The sequence below is a fragment of the Equus quagga genome, chromosome 9 (assembly GCF_021613505.1).
Source record: "Equus quagga isolate Etosha38 chromosome 9, UCLA_HA_Equagga_1.0, whole genome shotgun sequence".
Lineage (NCBI taxonomy): Eukaryota > Metazoa > Chordata > Mammalia > Perissodactyla > Equidae > Equus > Equus quagga.
In genome coordinates this window covers 16650826-16674353 of record NC_060275.1, presented here as the reverse complement: position 1 = coordinate 16674353, position 23528 = coordinate 16650826, and positions in this window count along the sequence as shown.

Here is a 23528-nt window from a genome sequence, read left to right as displayed (position 1 = left end):
TATATTTTTGACATGGAAGATATATTTGTCTCTTTTTAAAGAGTTTAAGGAATAAAAATAGTATATTTACTTACATATTCAATACTTTCGATGCTTTTAATTCCTTCTTGCAGATTTAAGTTTGTTTCAAGTGTCATTTTCTTTCATTCTGAAAAATCTTCATTTAGCATTTCTTTTAATATGATTCTGTGATGAATTTTCCAAAATTTTAATATTTAAAAATATCTTTAATTTACCTTCACTTTTTAAAATGTTTTCATTGGATATAGAATTACAGTTTGATGGCTTTTCTTTCAGCACTCAATCCAAAAGAAGACAGAAGAAGAAAAAAAAAACTACCAGAGAAAAATAGGACAGATACAAAACAAATAGCAAGATGGTGCATTTAAACTCAACCATACTAATAATCATGTTCAATGCATGTTGTCTCAACACCCTATTTTAAGATATAGATATTTTCAGCTTGGATAAAAAATCGAGACCCAACTATATGCTATCTTTAAGAAACACACTTTAAATATAAAAAAAAAAAAATGGATTTAAGGTAAATTAATAGGAAAAGATATACCATGATAATAGTAATTAAAAGAAACCTGAAGTAACTATATTAATATAAAAGTAGATTTTAGGCAGTAATTAGCAGGAATAAAGAGGATCATTTCATAATGATAAAGGGGTAAATTTATCAAGTGAATATAACAACCGTAAACATTTATACATCTAGTAACAGAGCTACAAAATTCAAGAAGAAACAACTGATAGAAATTCTAATAGCCCTTTCTCAATAATGGATGGAACAATTAGCAGAAAATCAGCTAGTATACAAAGACTTTATGTAGCACTGACTACCAACATGTCTTAGTTGACCTTTATAGAACCTCAGCCCAATGACAGCAGAATGCAGAATCTTTTCAAGTGCATATGAAATGTTTGCAAAGACTGGCCATACTCTGGGTATAAAACAAGACTCAATAAAACTTAAACTGATTCAAATAATACAAAGTATATTCTCTGTTCAAATAGGATTGTTAGAAATTGATTAGATAAAGATACGTAGAAAATAACTAAATATTTAGAAGCTAACTAGCATACTTCAAGCAAGCCATGGTTCAAAGAAGAAATTAAAAGGGAGATTTGAAACTTTTAGATTGGACAAAAATGAAAACACTACATATCAAAATTTTTAGGATGTCACTCTTCAGAGAGAAATTCAAAGCACAAAATGCTTATTCAGAAGAAGAAAAGTCTCAAATAAATAGTTTCTACTTCTACCTTAAGATGACAGAGAAAAAGTAGAGCAAAGAATATCAAGAGTAAGAAAAATAAAGGAAATAATATGTATTACAATAGAAATCAATGAAATAAAAACAATTGAGAAAATCAATGAAATTACAAGTTGGTTCGTTGAAAATATCAGTACAATTAATACATTTAATTAAGAAATGCAGGAAGCACGTCCAGAGTGGTGAAGTAAGGACTTTAAAATTCTGCCCCTCTGTGAAAGCAGTGGAAACACTGGAGAAAATTTCAAAATAAACTTTTTCAGAATTTTGAAAATTAACCAAAGACTTTCAACAACCACACAAGAATATATTGAAGAAAATTGTTGAATTAATTGAATAATTATAAATCTGATTAACACAAAATAAGAACCTTTATAAGATAATATTCTGCTTGAATGCTTATCAGTATGAGTACTAAATAGTATTCCAATGTAATTTAATCCAGCATGCAATTTATAAGCAAATAGTATAATAAAGATCCTGAGCTAAGCACTGGGAGTAAGAGTGATGAATAAATAATAACCACGAGCATGCATGTCTAACAGACCACATCATCGTGTTTTGTGATCAGAAGCTGACTGTGTAAAAAAAATAAGGGCTGGAATGCTATTGGGAGGTATAAATTGTTTGGAATTTCAGCATAAAATAAACTGATTCAAAGGTAATGTAAACTTCGTGAAAAGATGCTATTTGAAGTGGACATTGAGAGATATAAAACATCCCGATGTCTCAAATATGAAAAATCAGAAGGAGGGAGGAGGACGTATTTTAAAGCTGAGAGATCATCATAACCAAATCCCCTCAATTTTTTGAAGTAAATTTATTTCTGTATTTTATTTAATGAGTGAAATGAGATTATATCTCCATGAATTAAAAATAAGTGTCGAATAATAATAACCATATGCCAGGTACTATGATGATCATTAAGTATTCTGAGGAATAAATCACAATCTTTATTTTATAAGGCACTTGCCATCTATATGAACAAGCAAGCAGGTGATTATAGTATTGCATGACAAATGCTACTATATGGGTAGGAACACGTCAAAAATATCCAGCCTGAGAGAGGGAATGGGGGTGAAAAAAACACCTTATCCTGCCTTAACGTGGGAGTCGGGGAAGGATTCAGGTAAGGATTCTTTGAGGTGGTATGATTAAAGTGAGACCCAAAGGGTAAATGAGAATTAGCTAGGTATCTGCTTGAGGGGTGTGAACACGATATAGAGGGCAAATGGCAGGAGGGACTACAAGTAGTTCAGAGTGTCTGGAGCAGAATCCAACAGAAGTTGTGGCTGTAGGAAGACATAAGGTTGCTGAGAAGCACTCTGGTCAAATCATTTAGGGCCTTTTGAGCAATGCTGAAAAATGTGTCTTTTTCCTGAAGATCAGGGGGTACCGTCAAAGAGTTCATAAGGAGTAAATTGATGGTCAGAACTTGCTTAGAATTGTCACTGTGGTTGTAGTTTGGAGAATGGATTACATGAAGCAAAACTGGAAGTAGAGAGGCCATTTAGGAAACTAGATATCTAGGAGCAAGAGGATAGTGACTTTTCCCAAGAGAGTGAACGAAGGGATAGAAAACATGAAGGAATTCCATAGAAATAAAAGTATAATTAAAATGAACATAATAACTTCTTTATATGGGGGATGAGAGAGTGGGAGAAGTTAAAAATGATTCAAGGTTACTGAGTTGAGTGGCATTTTGTGGTTCTAGGTGCTTTTTCCATAAGCATCTTTGTTGTAGACATCTTTGCCACCAAGCATTTCTGTGCAAACATTTTTGCCACATAACTAATTGGTCATAAGGCAATTTTTCCCTAAAAGATAAAATAACAACAAACAAAGGAGGGACATTAAAAAGGACATAATGAAACATGAAAAATGAATAAGAAAATTAAAAATATTTAGTTACAAAATACAAAATATTTCACTATATTTAAAATGTGTAGATTCATGGCAATACTGGGCAAATAACTGATTTTATTTTGTGGGTTGTTTCTAAGCACTTATCTTTGAAGTCTCTCATTCATAGTATTATACATTTTTTTTTTTTTGGCTTGTTGATTTGTCTCCTCATTCAGCATCCATTGCGCTTTGTCTTTTTTGCTAAAATTTCTTCCCTCATTAAGAGTGGTATCAGTTTCCAGGTTCTTGGATGCATATTTGTAACTGAGCTTTGTATTGTGTTGTGAAAAGCCTTCTGCACTTTTGTTTGTTCTTGGAATATTGTCGAATGTCTGGTGATAGACATTCCAAAGGTCTACGGAAAATGGGGAGCTAAGATTTATATAATATAAAAATGGGACTACTGCATCAATGGAGAAATGAACTCAAACTGTCAAACAGTTGAAACCAAACTGTCAACCAGTTATTTTAATTTTTATGGCAAAATTGCCTTATTGCCAATTAGTTATGCAGCAAAAATCCTTGCAGCAAAGAAGCTTATGGTGAAGATACCAGACATGAATTTCTGTGGCAGCCAATAAAATCTGTGGAAAGTGTTTTATGCATGCTTTCTCCTTAACCATGGGATTCTTATCTCTGAGAGGCTAGTGGCAGAAAAGGATGCACTTCTTTCATGGCAAGCTGAAATTAGAATTTCTTTTACTTTTCCTTAGCATAACTAAGAAATATAGGAGTCAAGCAATTAATTATAATTTAACACACCACATAATTGAGTGTAATGGGTCAGGGAGAAGGAAGGTCACCAAATGGTTAATGATGCTATAGGGAACTTGTCTTGCTGCTGCAGCGGTGTGGCTCCAGAGAGCTTGGCCATCAGCAAGGCTGGGCTTCCAAAACAGGATGAACCATAGCATGACTGAGAGGCAGATGATGCCTGACAGGGCACTCAACAACTTTCTCGACAATGTCCAACTACCTTCTTGGCTGTGTCAGACATTTAGTGCCCTAAATCAGGTTATTTTGATTTTGCAGTTTGGATGTCCAGACAAATCATCATTTAATTTTGGGAAATCCAAGTGTCTAATCCTCTCTCTGGCTTATCACAAGAGCAGGCCGGTCACACAATGGTGAGACTGGGCAATCCAACTTTCCAGCATCGTGTCTTGGATGTGAGCTTAAATGTTAATGATCCCCAAGTAGACACAGGCAAACCCAATTATGTACAGATGAAGGGGATGTGGCAGCAAGTTCAAGAGTTTGCCAGAGGAAGACTGTTCAACCTGATTTCTTTTACACTGGTGACTACATGGAGAATGATGACACGAATTGACAGTGAGTACAGGAGCAAGAACAGGTTGGGAGAGTGGGAGTGAAGATATTAAAATTGGAATTCACTTTCAGTCTTGTTGATGATTAGTACCCGTTGGACAGCCAAGTAATAATCTTTTGCATATATATATATACACACACAGACAGGCATAACTTGTTTTATTGTGCTTCACTTTATTTTGCTTTGCAGATATTGCATTTTATACAAGATCCTTCACCAGCAAAAAGATTATGACTCCCTGAAGTCTCAGATAATGGTTAGCAATTTTTAGCAATGAAGTTCTTTTTTTTTTTTTTTTTTGGCAGGGAGAGATTCACCCTGAGCAAACATCTGTGGTCAGTCTTCCGGTTTTTGTTTGTTTGTTTTCTCCCCAAAGCCCCAGTGCATGGCTGTATATTCCAGTTGTAAGTCCTTCTAGTCCTTCTGTGTGAGCCACCACCACAACACGGCAACTGACATACTGGTGGTGTGGTTCCCCAACCAGGAAACAAACTCGGGCTGCTGAAGCAGTGAGAGTGCTGAATTTTAACAACTAGGCCATCAGGACTAGCTCTAAAGTATTTTTTAATTAAGGTATGTACATTGCTTTTTATACATATGCTAATGCACACTTAATAAACTACAGTATAGTGTAAACAAACTTTCATATGCACTGGGAAGCCAAAAAGTTTGTGTGACTCGTTTATTGTGATATTCACCTTATAGCGGTGGTTTGGAACCAAACCTGCAATATCTCTGAGGTTTGCCCGTATAGCTATAGACGTGAGGGCCATCAGCATTTAGAAGGTAAGTGCAGTCGTGGGAGTAGCCCTATCCGCCACTGAGTGTAGCCGGTGTGGAATGAAAGTGGAGGCGACTGGGCGAGCTGGGTGAACCAGCGGGGCGTGATCGCTTCTTACCTCTTCTGAGAGTCATTAAAATGTCTTGCAAATTTTAAACCAATTTTATATTGTGTAAAATCAAGCCAACTGTAAAAAATTATGAGATAATGTATTTTTAAATTATTAGGTTACCTAATTTTTAAAAACATTCAAATTTAGACTAATTGCAGTCAAAGTGGGGAAAGAAATTCATTTGTTGAATTTGTAGAATCTTTGTTCAAATGATTTTATTATATACTATCATATATTAAAACTAACTAGTAATAAATATTGTGTAAAATAATAGACCAAGCAAGAACTTTACTTGCAAAGGCCATATAGTTTAGGGCATTCATTTTCATCCTAATAATGTAACAATGTACATACAATAATTTATCCATTATTGGCATAAAGTATTCTCCAAACCTGAATTTATTTAGGAAATTCTATTTTTTCTAACGAAAAATTTAACTCTTGTCAAATGATCTAAACATCTGAAGGAAAGAAATTTTAATTTATGCATTTTTAAGCTGTAGTTTAGCAAGAAACATTTACATAAAAATGTTGTTTTGAGAAGAATCCATTATTTAAGCTCATGAATTTGTCTATCTCATGGAGGATTAGATATAAAAAAAAAATTTCCGTGGCAATACCTGCTTTAGAGAGAATGACATATTTGGATCTGGGAAGAAGCTTTCAAATGCAATACAAATGTCTATGAATTTTTTTAAATGTATTTAAAATATTCATCTTTTTTATAAAATAAACAAGATTTAAGAAAAATCAGAACTCTAAATGTCCAGAGAAAGTTGCAGTTGTACCTAGGAGAAGTTATTAATCATCATTAAGACACAGTTTTGGCAAACATGATAAGTGAAATTTTTAAACTTTCATTGGACTCTTGTGCATGTGATCAATTTATATTCAAAACATAATTCTTAAGCTATCCATGGAGTTGTCAGGATGTTATGTTAATATTTTGAAGTTATAAAATGTAGGTTATAAAATGAATATATACGCATGTCCCTTAGGATGTGATCAAAGGCCAATTTTCCTACAATTTTTTTGTGATTTTAGGAGGCACTGAGAATTTGATAGTTCAACACAATTGCTAGAGAGACACTGAAATAGATTGTTATAGCCAGAAGCAAGTCTGAAAGTGGTATTCTGACTTACAGACTATGGATGCCGAAAGCTTCTTAATGCTCGTGCAGTCTGTATATTTTTTGGTTTATATACCAGCTACTGTCACTGGTAAATCAGCTATGAAAGATGTTAAAAGATATGGCTCCTGATTCGAAAGAATTTCTCTGTTACTATATACGTCACTTCCAAAGTCCCTTGCCCATTATCGATCTGATTCCTCATCAGTAAACAGTAGCCAAACCGAAGAACTCTTGTGAAGATCAACTAAGAACTGTCTGTAAGACAAGTTTTACCTGCCAGTAAATGAGGCTGCTGTGATTTCCAGTGATTTCAGAAAGCAATAGAAATTAATGTCAGCCAAATATTTAATTTCAAATTTTCTAATAGCTGCATTAAAAAGTAAAAAAGACACTGGAGAAATTAATTTTAGCAATATATTTTATTTAATTCAATATATCCAAAGTACTATCATTTCAACTTATGCTCAACATACAAGCTAATTTGATATTTTACATTCTTTTTTTTTAAACTTTTTATTGAGATTATGATAGTTTACAACCTTGTGAAATTTCAGTTGTACATTACTGCTTGTCATTCGTGTTGTAGGTGCACCACTTCACACTTTGTGCCCATCTCCCACCCCTGCTTTCCCCTGGTAAGCACTAATCTGTTCTCTTTGTCTACATGTTTAACTTCCACATATGAATGGAGTAATACAGAGATTGCCTTTCTCTATCTGGCTTACTTCACTTAAATAATTCCCTCAAGGTCCATCCATGTTGTTGTGAATGGGATGATTTTATCCTTTTTTATGGCTGAGTAGTATTCCATTGTATGTATGTGTGTATATATACATATATACCATATCTTCTTTATCCAGTCATTAGTTGATGGGCACTTAGGTTGCTTTAACATCTTGGCTATATATGTAATAATGCTGCAATGAACATTGGGGTGCATGGGACTTTTGGAATTGCTGACTTCAAGTTCTTTGGATAGATACCCAGTAGTATGATGGCTGGGTCATATGGTATTTCTATTTTTAATTTTTTGAGAAATCTCCCTACTGTTTTCCATAATGGCTGCATTTACATTCCTTTTTTTTTTTTTTTTTTTAAAGATTTTATTTTTTCCTTTTTCTCCCCAAAGCCCCCCGGTACATAGTTGTGTATTCTTCGTTGTGGGTTCTTCTAGTTGTGGCATGTGGGACGCTGCCTCAGCGTGGTCTGATGAGCAGTGCCATGTCTGCGCCCAGGATTCGAACTAACGAAACACTGGGCCGCCTGCAGCGGAGCGCGCGAACTTAACCACTTGGCCACGGGGCCAGCCCCTTTACATTCCTTTTTTAAACTAAGTTTTGGAAGCTAGTGTGTATTTTTATGCTTACTGAACATCTTAATTCACACTAACCACATTGCATGTTCTCAATAGCCATACGTGGTTGGTGCCTAATAATGCATAGTGTACACTTAGACATTGAGAAACACTAGCATTACCTTGTCCTGTAGCAAGGGCAATGTATCGATATGGTCCTCAACATGTTCATTACTCTATCCTTCCTTGTGTCTACATACTTCTTCTCTTTTCTTTCTCCAGTTCTGCCCGTTGAGGTCATCAGTCATTCGACAATATTTATTGAGCATCTGCTATATGCCAGACAGTGTTCTAGTCAATAAAGAAACAATAAAAAAAATACAAATTCTCTGCCATCATTATGTTTATATTCTACTGGTTATGCCACTTTAGTTCTGTGTCAGTGTTTGTCTGAGAAGCAGAGTCACTATTAATGATACAGAAGAAGCCATTGCTTATAAAGAGCAGGCCTTACACAGTGGTGGGAACAAGCTAAGTGGCCTACATAAAGCAGTTGTTTCTGCATCTAGTGTTCACTCTGAAAGTCAGCAGAGCTGGAGTCAGGAAGGAAAGATGGATGTAACTGGGGTAACACAGGGAAAAAGTGGAACCCACAAAGAAAAACTGGAATCATGTCTATCTGGATCCCACATCTGTCTCTCACTGCTTTCAATCCTGACGCCAGGGCTGGCGGACAAACCAGCACCATTCACCACAAAGCTGTACATGCACCTGACCCAGGAGGCCCAGAATCTGAAAGAAGAAATCAGGCAGGAGCTGGAGGAGCTTCGGTCTGGCCGTTGCTCCAGACCCACAAGGTGAACCGGCACATGGGCAAGGATGTGAACGGATAACGGCAGCACCTGCCCACACCAGCCTTCGGAGTGTGCAGATGAGTCGCCTTTTGCTCCTGCCTCCGAGTTATCTCGCCAATGCCCCCTTGTGGCCAAGCTTAACCCCAAATCATAAAAGAAAGGGAATACTATGAAAAAGAGTTTCAACTTAGCTAATTTGACACAGTACAAATCCACCATATCCCCCAAATCATGGGAATTCTCAGCATCTTCCTTACAAACACTTACATTTGATTTTCTTCTATTTTATCCTATCTGTTGTCAAGAAAACTTTCAAATTTTAAATGTCTGAAGAAATTGTCAGAAAAATAAGCACTTTGAGAAAACAAGGTTTATGTGTATAGTTTGCATATTTTCTGTAATACTTTACATGCCCCAAGTACTGTAAATAGTAATGGGACTTCATTTAAACTGAGACACAGGAAAGGAGGCGTTCCATATAAGGAAACAATCCAGATATATCAAGGCTATCCCATTAAACTCATAGAAATTAGTCCTTGTTTAATGAGGGTATCAATATTGTAATATTTCTGTGCTATAGTCATTGATGCCTCCAATTTCCCCTTACCAGTCAATAATGGCAAAATCTTTCTGAAGTAAAGTCAAAGTGGGTGAAATTATTCAATTAAAAATTATTTCTACACAGCTGCTTAGAAACTCCTTGAGAAGAAGAACAGCAAATAAGTAGTACCTAAGCTGGCTAAGAAGTGATTTTAACATCTTAGGAAATGACACATTTGCTGATCTCTGCTTTTCTGTAATACGTGAACAACGAACAACAAGACAACATCTAAAACCAGAGCTATGCTCATCTAATTAAATTTATAATTTTATTATACATTCTGAATTGCTTTCTTAATATGAACTTTATCAATCTCATAGCAACTCTACCTTTAATAGTTACCTTCTTTTTACTCCATCAGTGGTGAATAGGCATCTGTGATTTTTGCTGCAGTCAATAAGTCTGCTTCTCTGGAGTCTCTCATTTACCTTCAGACTAAATCTCCTATAGGAGGGAAATCTGATTACTACAGTTTTGGGAAAATTAAGTAGGTTCATTAATAGACCCCTCATGACAGGGCAAAGGACTATTTTTTTTTTATGGCGGACTTTGTCACATCTACCTGGATTGTTCAGACATATATTTTACTTAATTTTTTCTCTTTCTGTATTCTGAGAACTTTATCTTACCAGATAAGTTACCTCTGGATAAGTTTGGCATTAGTTTACTTATATATGTGGAATTTATGTATAATTACATAAAATGTCACTAGCAATTTTACTGTCTTGGTTTCTTTCATTAACTATAGCATTCCAAATCCTTTTATCACCAATCATTAAAAGAGAGGTATTTGAAACAAATTTCAATACTAGCATCAACAAAACTCTATGGGAAATAACTTCCAATTCAGCGTCTAATTTCGTACATCTTCTTATTTAACTCTTCCTGAAGTGAATAATATTTTTCTGCATCTACAATCTGATACATGACGCAATGTTAATAAGAATTATATCCTGGGACCGGCCCTGTGGCACAGTGGTTAAGTTCACACATTCCACTTTAGTGGCCCAGGGTTCTCCAGTTCAGATCCCAGGTGTGGACATGGCACCGCTTGGCAAGCCATGCTGTGGTAGGTGTCCCACATATAAAGTAGAAGAAGATGGGCATGGATGTTAGCTCAGGGCCAGGCTTCCTCAGCAAAAAGAGGAGCATTGGCAGCAGATGTTAGCTCAGGGCTAATCTTCCTTAAAAAAAAAGAAGAATTATATCCTAAGATTACAGGAAAAATTTTCACTTGTCATCTGTTTGAAGCTGATACATCACTGACCTAAATATTGATATTTCTAACGACTGATGGCACTATTTTAGGGAATTAATTGTGCTGATAAATGTCTTCTGACTCCTGATAAAGTGGGCACTAATTTCACCTTCTCAATTTCATTTGTTTAATTATCTTCACTTTTTATCTACCTAAATTCATGTTTTTGTAATCCTAATGACAACCAAACATTGGATGCTTTAATTATAAAAGAACTATTTCTTGAGCATTTATGTTATGCTGTCATTGCACATAAAATATCTTAAGTCCTCACAACAGTTGAGCAAAGTAAATGTTATCCTCTTTTTTATCTATAAAAAAGCAGAGGTTCAATTAAGTAACTTGCTCTACATCATATAGCTGTGTGAGTCAGAGTTAGAAATTGAATCGAGCTCAATCCAAATCTAGACCCTATGCTCTTTCTTCTACAATATTTTGCCTTTTTTTTTTTTGGCAAAAAAAGAAAACTTTGTCTTTTTCTTTTTTGGAAGACATAATCCATATATTTTTCTACAGATGTATACATGCATCCAAACACATGTAAGTGGAAATACCTGTTATGCAAAAAAAGACATAATAATTGTTTGACCTACATCACAAGGGTTTTGTAAAGCTAGCATACGTAATCTGTTTTGTACTTTGTGAAAAAATAACATAAACGAGATTTAAAAGCAATCTAAATAACTTTAAATAAATGCAAATTTCCAAGTTATTTAGCAGTAAAAAGATAGAACAAACTGGTGGAAAAAAATACAGACTCTTGCTATATTTATGATTTGCTAGTTAAAAGAAATAAAGGAAAAATCTGACACAGATCTTCATGACACATAGATCAATGGAATAAAATATATTTGTATGCAAAAGAAAGTTTACTAGATGTCAAGTGATTCCAAAATGTCAAAAAGTTGTATTTTAATCTATGGGATACGTTCATAAGATGAATTACATATATGTCATATCTTCTCATAGCACAGGTGTAGTATATAAATTTGGGTGCGTACATTTTCTTTTTCCAATTCTCCAATGTTTTACTATTTAATTGATGATACCATCTACAACTGAGAGTCTTATATTTTGGTGATCTTTCCAAATGGATAAATTTGCGACTAATCATTTTTTTATACTTTCTCACCTTCACTCCAAAGATATTCCATTTTTATTTTTATTAATTCTTTTAAGTATATCAGAATGATTTAAGTTCTTGCTGAATCTGCTCAAAGTACCAGGATAAAGACAAAAATATCATAGAAGTCCTTGGAATTTTCCAAATCCTTTTATTGCTTGTTAGGTAGAAATATATTGACTAATACATGCAATTGACACATACATAAAATAAATATTTATTACACATTCAGCAGTTGCTAGAAATAGGGGAGTTTATGTCCCATTTGATAACGCAGATATTTATACGATGAGTCAAGTTACAATGTGGCAGTATATTGTGGAGTTTGAGAGCGATGTACAACTTTGGACAGATTATTTAACCTTTTGGAATTGAGGGATAAAGGCGGCCTGGGGGAGAGATTTCTGAGAGGGAATTGGGGCCCATGTGAATAAAGCAGCTGAGGGGCTGGCAGTCCAGCAATGCTCAATGGCAGCTGAGCAGGATGGTGTCCACGAGGGGTCAGAGATTGGTTAAATACGAGCAATTGAGTAGATTAGTAAACACTGAGGATAATGAGAGCCAGGTTTTTTAAGCTGGAGAAGCAATAATACATTTTGATGTGTTGGATTTGAATTGGAAGAAGCTGTAACTGTAAACTAATAGTTACCGTTACGGGTAATAGTTACTTCCAACAATAGATATCTCTATCAATATGTATAGATAGATATATAAATAAATATAAAGGTGAAATATATTTATGTGAGTTTGTGTGTGTGTACGTGTGCCTATGTATATACATGCGTACATGTGTATTTTTTCTTGGCTATGTTCATTGAGAGAGTTTGAAAATAGCAACACCCCAGTAACAATGAGCAAACCTGGCACGAAGATCTCTGTTTCTAAATACTATTCTCCATGAAAAGGAAACAAACCCCCTTAGAGAAATCACTGAGTCTGGGGGTAGGGTGGCAAAGTACAAGGTGAACCTTAAACATATCATTGTGGCAGAAAGTAGAGAAATGCTCAAAAGCTGATGGAAATCTGTTGAAGAGAACAGAATTCAGGTTGAATGGATCCACTCTTGCCAAAATGTGAGATAATTTGAGCATCAAAATACGTAATAATGGTGATGGATTTTATCATAAATATTTAGCAATCTATAAAATTATATTGATATAAATAAAGGAATGAGTGAGTAAGAAAAGCTCTTTTTTACAATAGAATACTAAATAATAAATGTAGAAAGAATGAGGTAATTATAAAAATCACCTTTTTTTTTTTGAGGAAGAATAGCCCTGAGCTAACATCCGCTGCCAATCCTCCTCTTTTTGCTGAGGAAGATTGGCCCTGAGCTAACATCTGTGCCCATCTTTCTCTATTTTATATGTGGGACGCTTTCCACAGCATGACTTGATAATCGATGTGTAGGTCCGCATCCAAGATCCAAACTAGTGAACCCTGGGCCACCAAAGTAGAGCATGTGAACTTAACTTCTACACCACCAGCGGGCCTCTAAAAATCACCATTTGATAGCCATCATAATAATAAAATTTTCAGGCAAGATTCTTTGATGAATTGGTAGGTAAAATTAGGATACAGCATGAGATATTTACATAGTACCAAAGTATCTCAACATACTGTCTAATTACATACGGTAAAAGAGAAATTTTACAGTGAAGAAACTGGCAGACACCACCTTATTTAACTGCTCAAAGTTAACATCAAGAATAATGGAACACAGGGGCTGGCCCGGGGGTGCAGTGGTTAAGTTGGCACGTTCTGCTTCAGCGGCCCGGGGTTCTCCAGTTCAGATCCTGGGTGTGGACATGGCACGGCTTGGCAAGCCATGCTGTGGTAGGCATCCCACATATCAATTAGAGAAAGATGGGCACAGATGTTAGCTCAGGGCCAGTCTTCCTCAGCAAAAAGAGGAGGATTGGTAGCAGATGTTAGCTCAGGGCTAATCTTCCTCAAAAAAAAAATAATGGAACACAATGAAATCCTTCATCCCCAAAGGCTCATAAGAATAAGAAAACAGAATCACTCTGGAATATTCATGCCAAAAGTGCAAAGGCTGAATCTAATCATGAGGACACATCAGACAAACCCAAATTGAGGGTCATCTACAGAATAACTGATCTGTACCCTTCGAAACAGTAAGCTCCTAGAGGCCAAGAAAGGACTGAGGGACTGTTATCGAAATGAGTAAATAAGTAAACATATTGAAGATGGTGAAAGTCAAGTTTCTCAAGTTGAGAAGGTCTTTATAAACATGAAAAAGGGAAAGCTAGAATACACCTTGAGTTTTTTATTGGAATTGGTAGTGTCAATGTAAAGTCATGGTTTTAAATAGAAGGATAGATGGATAGCTAGAAAAATAAATGATAAATTAATAGATACATACATACATGCCTTGATAGATATTGAAGGAGTTGAAAGAGACATGACAACTAAGCGCAATGCATGATCCTGAATTGGATCATTTTGCAAACATAGACATAAGTGGACAATTGGCAAAACTTGGATGGGGTATCTGGATGAAGAAAATATGAATTTTCTGAAAAATTATGATTATTTCAAAATGAAAAGTTTAAAAAATTTTAAGGAAATTTTATACAGGACAAAACAATCTTAGTACTTTGAATATTATAATTTGGAATAGGCCAATATATCCAACTTAGTATGTTTTAAATTACAGTTTTCTATTTTACTATGCAATTATGTGTTCTAATTATATAACGAATTCCTGTAAGCATACTTATATAACTAAATGATCTAATTACAGAAACTAATTGCATAATTATTGTAATGACATAATTATAGTAACTACTCAATTGCAAAACATTCAATGCACAAGTAAAACAACCAAATTAATTGCTTTATTAAAATATCTCCAAAAAAGCCATTTTGAATTTTAAATAAAAATTTCACTTACACTTTAACTACAGCATATTTTTAAACTATAATTTATACATATAAATTTTAAATGTATTTAGTTTTTCATCTTTATTCACCATTTAAAAAATATAGACCTATTCAAGCAAAATATTATACATTATTATTATTAAATGTTTAAAGTGAGTTGATTTCCTAAACTGTCTAATCCATTATTTTCTAACGTTTATTTCTAAGTATTAGAATGGAAGTATGGAAAATGTTGTTACTGAGAATAAATAATTTTTTTGATTTTTTTCTTGTTGGTTCTTAGCAAAGTATTTTCCATGTAATCAAAGATTGACAAATATTTTTTTACTAATCTTAAGGAAAATAGGAAATCCATAATATGTTTGCAAAGGTAGATCTAAACTCTCACATGAGATAATTCATTATCTAAATCACCAAGATGAGTGTTCTCAGAAGACCACCCCGGGCCATGATATGCTGGTACTAATTTTTGATTTGAGTTAACACCTGAATGTATGTGTGAACATCCAATAATTTGGGTCTTATTTTACATACACTGGTACATCATCTTGATTGGTTTGGCAATGCCTTCCTTTGCATAACACTTCCTGAAAAGTGTTTTGCAGAGTTAGCGTTATGCCCGAAGTCTATCCGCAAGAATCCCAGCTTCCCTTTTTGATTATTTTGTTTTACAAGTTTCTGTCTTTCTCCCAACCTCGTTATAGACACTGTTTTTTCCTCTAGTAATTCTTTATTTTATTTTTAGGAAAATAATACTTCTGTTTGTCCTTTCACCTTGATGTGAAATTAGGGCATTTGGTCAGGGTTATTTACATTATAAATTCTTTTCTTTTCGAGTCCTAAAAGCCTTTGATTACTAGTAAGAACTAGGTGGAACAATCAGCAGTTTTTATCTGTGAGAGAAGTGATTTGATAGAAAAAAGAGAACAACTCTAGTATTCTTCATATCACAGCACAGAAGTAACTGCCCTCTCTCGATGTTTGCGTTTTGACGCTGAAAAAATCATGGCACCCACACTTGTCTCTATGGTCTTGAGAGCCTTTTAGCTTCCATGAAATGAGAGAGTAGTGGCTCTAGTATCAGTTTCTGAAAGAATATTCTTTTCCACAGAAATCTGTGAAATTGTGGTTATTTTAATTTTCTCCTAAATGATGTCATAATTAAAATTACAATTCAAGTGAAATTATTCACCTGAGAAGTTGAATATTTTGAGGTGAAATTCACATAACAATATAAAGTTAACCATTTTAGAGTGAACAATTCAGTAACACCTCAATTTCCATAATATTTTCATCACACCAAAAGAAAACCCAGGACACATGATGGCTCCTGAGAAATAGTTCCCGTCCACGTGGTCTCTATTGTCCTACCAGCATTTATTCCTCAAGTTTACTGTTGGAATAATTTAGGATCAGTTTCCTTGGGACTCAGAAAGTGAGTCTTTGCCCTACCTTACTAAATTCCACAGGCTGTAGACCCGTGAACTCTACCCTATCTTGACTGTCTTGGACTTCCACCCTCAACCTCAGCCATGAGGCTCACACTTCCCTGCCCTTTGATAATCCTGCTGACTCTAAGTTCACTCTCCACACAGCTAAGGACCTCTACCGGGTTTTCCAGAATTATATACATATTACATGATCTTCAGCTCTTCCATTGGCTAGTATATGCAGAGGATGTTAAAAACAAACAAACAAACAAACAACAGTGGTATTAGGGTGAGAATGAAGTCCTTGTCTTATTCCCGATTTCAGTGAGAATATATCTGGCCTTCTCATTAGGCATGACACGGGCTTTCGGTTTACATTGTTTGTCACGTTAAGAAACTACCCACTTATTTCTAACGTGCCTAAGAGAGTAAACAGCTAGGAAACAGAAGGGGTAGAAATGGGAGATGACCCAGACTTCATTAGAATATAATTTTCCTATATTGTGAGGTGGTGGTAAAACCTCATGTCCTTGTGAGAATAGGTCCTCTTTCTTCACTGTTTCTGTCTGATCCTGCTGCTCTATTTTAAGAGGTCAACATGCATGAATCCACTAAGAATCTCCCAATCCACCTTCATCTGTGCTGTAATCCATAGAAATTCCTCTAGGGTTCTAAAGAAACCATTGTATGATGTCGTTGGATCCTTGTTCTGTTGAGTTTTACATCATGTGTAACTCAGTTATCTAAAAATTCAAATTGATCTAAGAAGCTAGATAATTTTTCCTAAATTGTGACCTTTGGGTAACCTGTCTGAATTTAAAATGCAGATTCAGATTATTGATTTAAAATGCAGATCCTTGGCCTCACTTCAGACCCTACTAAATCACAACATCCACGTTCAACTAAAAGGAATCCTCCTTCACAAACAAAAATGGAAATAAATAGCGTGTGTCTCTTATGTACAAGGCAGGTTGAAAGCATTTATTTACATGGGATGATCTGATAATATAAATGTTGCCTAATGAAGCCTATCTATGTGCATTTGCCAAAGTGACTCAGTAAAAGAAAGAAATGGTTTTGAAGATTTCAGAATCCTCTTTCCCTTACAAAGGCAATCACTTTCTGCATCATGATCTTCAGATCAAAAAAAAAAAAAAAAATTACCATACAAGGTGAAAAATGATACAATAGAGATATAAAGAGTGTGCTCTTAACCCTACCAAAAATACTAAAAAACTGTAGAGCTGGAATCAGGTAGCACTATTTGAGTTTCTGGTATGCCATATATATTGTTGAATGAATACATAGTCTATTGTATTAATACTGTTGTACCAGTTTTCATAATATAAGCCCCAGAGAAAATATTCTAGTTGACATTTTTCTTCCATGCCACAGAATTATTTAGTATTTAGAAAAAGAATAGGTAAAACCTGCCAACTTGCATCTTGAGAATAAATTTTAAAACAAAATAAGCAATCATGTCAATGAGGCTTTTAATAACTGCTCATGATACAACGGAGCGTTTTAAATTATCATGAAGTAAGCACTTCATTTACATTTAACCAGGCATGGATTGTATACTAATTAAACCATCACAGTGAAGGATACATTATTGTGTGTGAAAAATACACAGACAGTACTTAATTGGAATTCTTATACAGGCTTTAAAAAGGGGAATAAAGATTGCATTTCAATTTTAAATTATTTTGTCAAGATGTGTGGTATAGTCGATTTAGGAGACAAGACTTTAGATCAGGGCTTGACAAACCACCACCAAATCCAGTCCACTACCTCTTCTTGTAAATAAAGTTTTATTGGAACACATCCACATCCACTCCTTTACTCATTGTCTGTGGCTGCTTTTACACTGTGAGAGCAGAGTTGAGTAGTTGCAACAGAAACTATAGGACCCGCAAAACCTAAAGTAATTACTATCTGGTCCTTTATAGAAGAAGTTGGCTGACTCCTGTTTCAGATGGATTCAGACCCCATTCTGTTATAGCTTGTGTGTTGTTGCATAGTTTATTAAGCTTCTGTTGGTCTCATTATTCTAGTGAACAAAATGGGAATTAAATGACCTAATGTTTATCAAGTTTCTGGTGCATAAAACTACTCTTAAGGTGGTATTTTGCTTAGACATTCTCCCTGGCTTTCTTCTTGTTTTTCTACTTTTTGGCACTATTCAGATTTTGTCTATTAAATTACTAAATGTTATGTAGCTATGCCATTTATTCCATGAATACACATTGATTTTTTTAAAAAAATTACTTATAACAAGTGCTTATTTAGAGCCTGAGGATATGCCTATGAACAAGAAAAATGTGGTCCCTGTGTTAATGGAACTTATAGCCTGATGGAAGACAAAGACAATTTAAATAACCAACTACGTCACAGCCTGTAATTGCAATGACTGAGAACAGACAGATGCAAAGGAGCTCCTAACAGGTGTGGCACTGCATTAGTTTGCCAGGGCAGCCATAACAAAGTACTACAGGCTGAGTGGCTTGAACAATAGAAATTTATTTTCTCTCAGTTCTGGAGGCTAGAAGGCTGAGATCTAGGTGTCAGCAGGGTTGGTTCCTTCTGAGGGCTGTGAGGGAAGGACCTGTTCCAGGCCTTTCTTCCTGGTTTACAGATGGCCGTCTTCTCTCTGTGTCTTCACATTGTCTCTCCTCTGTGTGTCTCTGTGTCCAAATTTTCTCTCCTTATAAGGGTACCAGTCATGTTGGATAAGGTCCCACCTTAATGACTTTATTTGAATGTAAGTAAAAAAGACCCTATATGCTGAGCTACAAAGACCCTCTCTTCAAGTATGGTCATATTCGGAGGCACAAGGGGTTAGAATGTCCACATATGAATTTTTGACTGGTAGTCTTTCTAGGTTTCCTATATCCTTACTGATTTTATGGCTATTTGTTCTATCAATTTCTGAGAGGTGTGTATCGAAATATTCAGTTATTACTATGGATTAGTCTATTTCTCTTTTCAGTTCTATCATTTTTTGCCTCACAGTGTTTTGCCAATAGGACTCAAAGCCAAGTATTAATATCCCAGAGTTCTTTAATGAAGGTGACCTACCTACACTTAGGAAGTGTTCTGAAATCGAATCTCAGTGAAAGCAACTACTCAGATATCACGCAATCCATGAGAGGCACTGACATATTTCGAAGAGGCTCGGTGAAGCTCCCAATTCTGCTTTCCCGTTGGCATCCAGTTTAAGTCTAAAGAAAAGTGAAGCTTCAGTTACTGTGGACGCACATTTGGCATTGAGTCTCATGCGTGCAGTCTCTGTGTTGTCCTTTTCCTCCCTCTGAGTTTTGATCATTTCTACTCCTGATCTGCACATCAAGACAATGATATTTTAAAGCGAGCATTTTTCTGTTTCATTTCTTTTCTAGTTAACTCAGTTTACTACTTTTAATAGCAAATAATTACATCATCTATCCCTTAAAGAAGCAAGCTAAGTTTAAAACCTTGTCATTTGACTCAGTGAAAGATACAAGTCCCAGTGTCACATGAATGAAAGTTTACCCTCTGTTATGCTTTGAAAGCTTCAGTCGTAACTTAATGGACTTTATAAAAATAGGACAAATGTTGTAAAATATCAAATTACCAAATTTCTTTGGATTATATTTACTTTCTGTTTCCTAAGATCATTTAGTACCTTAAATATTTATTGCAGCTCCCTTTTATCCTAAGGTGAGCCTTTGTCAATTTTTTTAATATTAAAACAAATTAAGCATTGGGGAATTTTTTTTTAAGTGCTATATAGTGAGGTACTCAATCAATCTATTTGTATCTTTGTTTAGGGACATGACGATATAGTGTTATTCATGTTCATTTAAACATTCCTACTCACATAAACATTAACGCCCATGACATAAAGTATTTTGGCTTTTATCACGTCACAGCTTGTTTTATGTAATCTCAAACCATAAAAATGTATGAAATTATAGCTTTCTACATTCAATTTGATGCAAAAATGATTTTACAAATGTTTTGTGAATTTCCTTATTCCATTAAATATTTATAAGTATATAAGAGTATATTTTAATATTATACCAAACGGCTAAAAAAAATGTAGCTATCATGTTGTATGATTCTCTTGTATTTAAAGCCATTAAAACATAAACCATTTTAACAGTAGCATCAGTACACTGAAATCTATGCATCTACAGTATGCCATGTTTTTTAGAAAAAAATCATATCATTTTTCAATGAGAATGTTAAAGATTGCAATCTATGAATGTAAACGATTTTCCCTACTCCACTCTGTTGCAAAGGCAGAAATATGACAAGTGGAAATAGGTACCATAATCCACCGAAAAGACTGAGATTTCCATATTTTAATCCAGCGGAGCTAGTGATTAATAATGGTGAGTAGGGATGGAGAAAAATAGACATATGAGAAAATTTTCATGTGAAACTGGGAATTGCTTTTCTCATGGAGCCAAATGCCAAGGTGTCTGTGTTTTTAAACTTATCTGGCTTTTTAGACAATAGATCCTGTAATTATTTGCTCTTAAAATGTCATATAATTTAGTCAATAATGAAAGAAACAAAACAAATTTAACAATAACTACAGCTTTTTACTTACTTTAAAATATTTGGATATACAGTATTTTGTTATGCCTTCTAGTGACATTTACTTAATATCTTTATGTCATATTTGAAAAAAATGAATAAATAGAAAAGGAGCTTAGTGAAATGGTAACCATATCTTTAACCTGATGGCCATGCCTATTGGCATATCTCCTTGTGACCAATCTTCATTAACATCAAGAAAATCTCAGAGCCAGACAGTGCGTTCTCCACATGACTAACTTGTGCTTAGTTACCTTTTCTTTATAGTCAGCCAGCTATATGATTGGTCATCAAATTTAACCTCAGTTTAAGTAAAAATATCCAAGATTATTCTAGAAAATCATGTGTTTCCTTCCTCTTAGTATGCATGAAGAACAAAATAATCAATCGTGGCTTATTTAAAATTCTTAATGCCATTTGCCAGAAGCCAGAAAGTGGAACTCAAGAGGGCCTCTGGGCAGCGTATGAGAATAGCAGGAAAGAACTAATATTGAGCAGCTCTGTGTTCAGAAGCATGTATTATTTACATGATATGACAACACCCTTGTGAAGCACTATCAGCCTTTTTTATTTCTAAATAGAGGAGGAAACCAAAGTTTGAAGAAGTGAAATAAATGATCTGGTATCAGACAGATAGAAACTTGCAAAACTGAGACTTGAGTACCACTCTAATCACAGCATTGTTTCATTGAAGTAAAACAACAGTACTTTGTGAAGAAAATCCCAAAGACCATCACTGATCATGAAGGCACAATTTAATGAAATCAGAGTTTGTTGAACATAGATTACTCTTCCCAAACACTCCATTTTCCATCCACTCCTAATACCAGCTAGAGATCATCATCTCCCTCCCTGGGAGCTTTCATTTGGAGCTGCTTATTGATTCATCTTTTGTGCTGTAGAGTTGAAATTCTTCCTGCCTAAGACCTAGTAGCATGCGTTAATGGTGAAAAAATGGAAATCAGTGAAAATATTTCATTAGAATCTATGTTTTTAGTTTTTCAATATTTAAATGCTTAATCTGTATTCTTGGATATCAATCTCTAGATTGTTTTGAGTTAAAATGTCCTTTTTAAAAATTGATCTACGTTTCAAATGGAAATCATCTACACATAAGAAATATATATGTTTCAGATAAGAGAGATTAAGACATTTCATAATTATTAAATTAGCTTAATCTACTTATCTTTTAAAAATATAATGCCAGGGATATCACAGTGAAGTTGATACCCACTCACATAATGCTGGAGACAGGGCATATTGGAACAAGACTTTTGTGAACAATTTGGTAAAACCAAACAATAATTCAAGCGTACTTGTATCCAGTGGCACATAATCTGACATGTGAAAATAAATGCAAAGCAAATAAGAATCTACACGCATTGTGTTCGTGTCTGAGTCTGTTCAGTCTGTTATAACAGAATACCAGACACTGAGTGACTTAAACACAGACGTGTATTTCTCACAGTTCTGGAGGCTGGAAGTCCAAGATCAAGGTGCCGGTGGAGTCAATGTCTAGTCAGAGCTCTCTTCCTGGTTTCAGATGTTCTCACTGTACCCTCACATGACAGAGAGCAAGCTCTGCTTTCTTACTCTTCTTAATCAGGGCACTAATTCTCTCATGGAGGTCCCATCCTCATGACTTCAACTAAATCTAATTACCTTCCAAAGCACCCTGCCCTCAAGTCCTGCCATATTGAGGATTAGGGCTTTAACATATGACTTTTGGGGAGGCACAAATATTCAGTCCATAACAGTTGGCTATTGCCACACTACCTAAAATAATCAGTCTTCTACTACCAAAGATTTATGGACTATTTTTAAATTATGGCAAAGTACATCATGCATACAAATTTGAGGAAATGCTATGCAGCCAATAAATGCAGTAATTAAAAAGATTTTGGAATATTATCAGTAAATAATAACGTGGAAAAATGAAATTTTATGAACTCTGACTAAGACTTTATATAAAGTATGTGTGAATATGGGCAGGAATTTAAAAAGTGGAAAAATAAACTTTAATCTCTTGAAGGAGATAAAATTGTGGGTAATATTTTTCTTCTCAAAAATTCATGTATTATTTTTAAACCATTACTTCTTAAGCTTTAATGTGCAGATGAATCAGCTGGGGATCTAGTTAAAATGTAAATTCCGACTCCGTAGGTGTGGGTAGGGGATGAAAGTCTGTGTCTTACAAGCTCCCAAGTGATGTCTGTGCTCCTGATCTGAGGGCACTTCCTGTAGCAAGGATTTCTATTAGTCAGTTAGGTAGAAATTGCGAGAAAAAAAGGGAAGCATTAATTTCTCACCCCACAAAGACTCCATTCAGTTTTCCACTTGCAGAAAAACTGCTCTTCTGCCCACAGTCTTGGGGGAAATAGTCGGGAAGTGATGACTCCCAACGATGACGAGAAGGTATGTTCTGTCAAGAACTTTGCCCATCTTGTTCTGCGCTGTATCCCTGAGGCCTAGAAAAGTTGTTAGCGGTGATAGGTGCTCAGCAGTCACTGTCCAAACATTGAACAAAGAAAAGTTGTTTATTTTCTTTGAATCTTAAGCTTCTTTCTGGTACCACAACAACTCTTCTCATTCCTGTCTGTCACAGTCTTTCCCCCATTTCTTTCGGCTGGGACCACTAATGGACTCCATTTTTTTTTCTTTTTTAGTTAAAGACAATACTCATGCTAGTCTTATTCCTTCTTTCCTGATTTTTGCTTTCAATGTAAACTTTGCAAATAGAACTAGCACTGAAACTGGCTTTTACCTAATTGATACACAATGTTTTTAAAAGGGGAAGGGGGACCTCTCAGACCTTTGCGCTATAATATTAGCTGATGACAGGGACCTCACCTTTCTTGTTTGCTGCTGTACTCCCAGCACATAAAATATTTCTTTTCCCTAGTTAGCATTCAATAAATATTTTTGGAATGAAT